At 38.4% G+C, this 5,666-nt stretch overlaps 1 pseudogene; it reads left to right on the plus strand.

Annotated features, from left to right (window-relative positions):
- Window positions 1-980: 980 nt before the first annotated feature.
- Window positions 981-1,682, plus strand: LOC110291697 (annotated as a pseudogene).
- Window positions 1,683-5,666: the final 3,984 nt, after the last annotated feature.

The raw sequence follows: 5,666 nt of genomic DNA on the forward strand, positions 1-5,666 counted from the left end.
AATAGAGGAGCTAGAGAAAGTACCCAAGGAGCTGAAGGGGTCTGCAACCCTATAGGTGGAACAACAATATGAACTAATCATTAACCCCAGAGCTCATGTCTCTAGCTGCGTATGTAGCAGAAGATTGCCTCTTGACTATCATTGGGAAGAGAGGCCCCTTAGACTTGCAAACTTTATATGCCCCAGTACAGGGAAGCGCAAAGGCCAAGAAGTGTGAGTGAGTTGGTAGGGGAGCAGGGCAGGGGAAGGGTATAGGGGACTTTTGGAATAGCATTTGAAATGTAAATGAAGAAAATATCTAATAAAAAAAATTGAAAAAATGATATCCAAACAAAAGAAATATTTTAAATGCAATAATCTCTTTTAATGGAATAGTTTGATGAAGGATGTGATGTCTCAAAGATACCATACATATTATTAACATAAAGACGAAAATGCTCTAAGATTCAACAAAGCCATGTACATATGAAAATGTTGTAATTAGATAAAGAAAAGGGGAAATGTGTAGAGGAGAGGGGCAGGGATAGAGAAAGAGGGTAAAGGAGGTGAAAGGAGAGGAAGGGAGAATCAGAGAGAGGAAGTAGTACACCTTGTTTTGAGAAAACCTGTATATTCAAAGTATGTTACTTTGAATAAGGGCAAGGATGCTTGACAGTCAAAGTGTCAGAACATGGGTGTGGAAATGATCAGAATGGGCCTGCAGATATATCCAGATCATTTCTTTTAAAAGTCCCACATTGCTACTGAGACACCATATATGTTCTTTTGTGAGAAACTCGGCAAGGAGATACCATTGCGTTTATGTTTTCACTCAGAATGACTAAGCCATGACTGCACCACACAGGAGATTAATACTCTTTGTCAGAAGAGAAATCAAGATGAGAAATGAAAGCCAGCTTAAGAGCTCCTTCAGAGGTGAAACCATCCCTATGTAAGCTGTCCTTCCAACAAGTCACTGGCTCCGGGTACCCACCTTCCCCATGACTGGACAGCTAGCTTCAGACTTCGCCTTCTCACACCCTCCAGGTGGGGGTGATGAGTCAGCAGGGCTGGAGCTGGGCTACGTGAACCCTTGAAACTGGCTAAGTTTCCAAGGGCGTCCAGGTGGGCCTGGAATAGAACCAGACTTAGGGGTATTGGAAATCTCCCCATATTCCCCTCCATATGAGTTTCTATGGAGGGATGGCATACTGTGGAACTCAGGTTGGACTGGGTCTAGTCCCCAGGTTGGCTTGGAGACTTTGTAGCCTGAGGAGCACGAGTGGAGAACAACTCAGAGGGATTCTCTTTTGAGTCCTCTGCCGCCCGCCCCAGTGTACTTTAGTTGAAGAAGGTGGAAACAAGTCCAGAGGAGTCTCAAGACATGAAAGTCCCACAGAAGGATCTAGAGCAGTTTTCCAGCTGCTGCAGAAGAAGAGGATCACCTTGGGGTACACCCAGGCACACGTGGGGCTCACCCTGGGAATTCTTTTTGGAAAGGTGTTCAGCCTGACAACCATCTGCCCCTTGAGGCCCTGCAAATCAGCCTTAAGAACATGTATAGACTGCTGCCCCTGCTGAAGAAGTAGGTAGAGGAAGCACTGAACAATGAGAACTTTCAGGAGATATGCAAATCGGAGACCCTTGTGCAGGCCAGAAAGAGAAAATGTAAGAGAAGTAGCATTGAGAACCCTGTGAAGTAAAACCTGAAAAACAAGTTTCTGAAGTGCCTGAAACCCCTGCAATAGATCACTACCATCTCCATGCAGCCTGGGAAGGAGACAGATGTGGTTTTGTGGTTCTTTAACCAGTGCCAGAAGTGCAAAAGACCAAGCGTTGACTATTCCCAACAAGAAGAGTATCAGGCTGCAGGAACCCGTTTCCTGGTGGGGGTTAGGGGGCTGTATCCTTTCCTCTGCCCCTAGGAACCCACTTTGGTGCCCAGGCTATGGGAGCCCCCACTGCACCACACTATATTGTGTCCCTTTTCCTGAGGGCCAGTCCTTTCCCTCTGTCACAGTCACTGCTCTGGGCTTTCCCAAGCATTCAAACAGAGGAACCAGCCATTCCTGGGGATGATGTGAGCCAAGGCAAGGAAGGGAGACAAAGAGAACCTGGAGCTTTGGGATTAAAATATTTTACTGAGGAGAGATTAAAAGCACAACATGGCTGTGGGTAGAGGTGGGAGACGAAGTTCGGTAATTCTGTTGATCAAGAGCTTTTATTCTTAAATAAATAAATAAAAAGGCTGGGACACACAGTTTAAAATAAAAGAGTTCCTTCAATGCTGGTAAGTAAGGCTTTCTAGGGCACTTATTATCATGTAGGAAGGAGGAGGGATTATTGTGTTCTATTACCACTTAGCAGTTAATAGTGGAAAATAATGAGTGGGTCAGAAAGGCAAGAGGCTAGTGCCTGAAATTCTTTATAAAATGTATTAATTATTGCTAAATATGACATTAATGACTAAAATAATGACATTACTAACAGTGTGGCAGCATGATGTAACATAAAGGGCATAAGCCTCATAGGTCAGTCAATTCTTCTCCTATTAACTGGTGGTGTGGCCATAAATAGGTCAATTTTCATCACTTAGCTGAGGTTCTTTCATTTTTAAATTAACCTTTTCAGGTCTTTTTTGTTTAGATTAGATTTTCTATAATTTTATGAAGAATGCATTATTAAAACGATTTTGTCACCATCTCTGTTAATTGTTGATCAAAGGAAAAGCATAGAAACATGAAAGGCTTTGCATGTCAAAATACTCAGGGTTCTATTCTTTGAGCCTTTTAAATTGTCTGTGCTCTTAGGTCTATTAATAGAAGGTATTAAGTAAATTAGGGATTTATTGAACATAGTGGTGTAATACAGTGACAGTCTGATGGTTCACTGTCTAAAGTATGGATATAATAATATATTGCCTAAAGTGTGGGTATTACATAAGTATGTATAACTGGAAAAGGAGACAATCACTTTCTGGGTTAGAAAGATTAGGATAGCCCAACATTTCATTGTGGTAAGGAATATGGTACATTTTCAGATCACAATGAGAGCTAATGGAAGCTGCAATGGGAAGAGGGGAGAACAGTAAGAAAACTTTTCAGAACCATGTTTTTGTTCAAGGAAGCTCTCTGTAGTCATAGATTGGAATTCACTATACAGTGGAGGAGGGTCTTGAACTTGTGATCTCTCTACCTCCACTTCACAAGTACTGGAATGGCAGACATGTATCACCATGTCTAGCCCAGAAGCAAGTACATTTTAGTCTTTATCTAAATACCTTAATGACAAATTACAACTGTGTGCATTTAAGGTAAAATGTAATCAATATATCCATGCAATTGACTGAGACTAGTTCAAGGTCAATAAAAAATAATACTCTGTTGATTTAAAACTTGCTATATCATTTGTATTTCATAATACAGGAAACTAGCTTTAGCATTAAGGAAGTTCATTTCTTTTCTTAAAACCAACTAGAATGTGTGAAATCTTCAGCTGTCTGTGGGCCCACTCAACTTCCATCTTTACATAGAATATAAAGCATCTACTCACTAATACGAATCCAAGAGTCCTATGCTCTAGTGCACATGCGTATATCCCCACACATTGTAAATAGCTGTTATCACTTGTTAGGATAACTTAATTAAACTTGCTTATTAAAAATCTTAAATTCGTTAGTGATAAAATCTTGATTAGTACATTTTCTCTGCTCGGTGACCTTCTAATTTAATAGAAAATGAATTTTTAAATGGGGAAAAGTGCCTGTGGCAGAGATTTTGTGGGATTGAATAGAGTTAGCAATGCACACAGGGATATAGTCTAGCCTAATTAGTAAGGGTGCAAATGAATTTATATTTCATACACCAGAAGTGTCATTGATGAACTATAGTGAGGAGTTAAAAATGCATTCAGATTGGCAGTGTGGGACCAAATTCTGTGGGAAAATTACAAGCTAATTCATTGATTGCCCCTTGGAAATTACTGCTGTTAATTGTTAGGTAATTAACATGGAGCTACAATTATATTGGCCTAAGGGGGCGATTAATGTTTCACCATGTCACATTAGTGGCTGCTAGCTTTTCAAAGCTTTTCTCTTCACACAGTTTAGGAGACAGATGGTAGATTGTCTATGGATTTGTTTTCCATTGATGTGTAGACTGAGAGCAAGCGTCCCTATTTTCTGTTGTTGTGCCTCCTTTGCCTCCTTTTATAGATACAAATTTTAGTATAAGTACTTATAATGTTCATGTAATACTGTATTTTAAAGCTATTTGACATGCATGGTGCATAAAAACCAAAGCTGTCTTACATAAAGGAGTTGGCATCTTTTATAATGTGTCTTAAATTATTAAGTGATGCTAGGAAGAAAAATTACATCACACCAAACTTGCAATAATCTAATATAAGCAAAAATCAAATCACACCAAACAAATATACAGTAATAAAATGGAGCACATGCAGCCTGTTATCTTTGTCACCATTGTAACATGTATCAAATGTTTGCTTGGCCTATTCCTGGACATACAGCATATGATGCAATAATGACCTCAAATATCAAGCTTAAAAATGAAAGGAGAAATGACAGTGACTCTCCTCAGGAAACTGTTACCAACCTTAACCAGGAGAGCCAGAAATGTTACGTGATGTGCTAAGGGTATGCCAGCACTATCAGTTAGCATTTGCCAGCACCAGCATGCTAAAATTTGCCAACACCATCAAGTTAGGGTTCACCAACATCATTATGTAAGGGTTTGTCAGAACCATTTCTTTTTAATCTCTGTATCTAAGTTTGATGTCTGCCAGATTTGAAGTGCAGCTGTTACAGAATGAAAATAATTATAAAGAAAATTGTATAGAAACTATAGTTACAGTGGATTTGATTACAGTTGCAAATTAATTTACAGATTATCATTTTGTGAGCTCAGATCTACAGCAATACTTTTACACTGAGACTTACCTATTTTCTTTTGAAACTTATTTTTGTTGAAATGATTTAAAAGTTTTTAAAATATTTAAATCTTTAAGCAAGTCAAAATGACACACTATACTCGGTAAAAGGATATATTCAAAACTAAAATCTTAGTGAATCTAAAAGTTCTGATGGTCTCTGAAGGTGATTTATTTTTATTTAAAAAAAATCCAATTAAGACATATTATAACAAAAGGTGAAATAAATTCCCAGCAGTTTAAAGCATAGATTCTTTTATATTTTTTCTGTAAAAATGTGAGATGCCTTCTCTCTTAGTAGCCCCACACTGAGGTCACTGTTGTGACTGCAGTTACCTGCTTTTATATTGATTTGTGGTCCTCCAACAGATGATAGAAATTTCTATTATCTACAATCAAGCCAGCTATTAAGTTTTAATGACCAATAAAACTTGAAAAAAATGTGAAAGGAAGCCAGTTCTAATTTCATTTAAAAATAGAGAATTATCAAAATCTTGATGTTTGGAGCGATATTGCACTCAGATACTTTTGATTTCTTTTACATTAAAAAACCAACTGTGATTGTTCAAATGCCATTTTTTTTAATTTTTAATATTTTTATTACATATTTTCCTCAATTACATTTCCAATGCTATCCCAAAAGTCTCCCATAGCGCCCCCCACTTCCCTACCCACCCATTCCCACTCTTTTGGCCCTGGCATTCCCCTATATTGGGGCATATAAAGTTTGCAAGTCCAAT

This window comes from Mus caroli, chromosome 3, assembly GCF_900094665.2.
Source record: "Mus caroli chromosome 3, CAROLI_EIJ_v1.1, whole genome shotgun sequence".
Classification (NCBI taxonomy): Eukaryota; Metazoa; Chordata; class Mammalia; order Rodentia; family Muridae; genus Mus; species Mus caroli.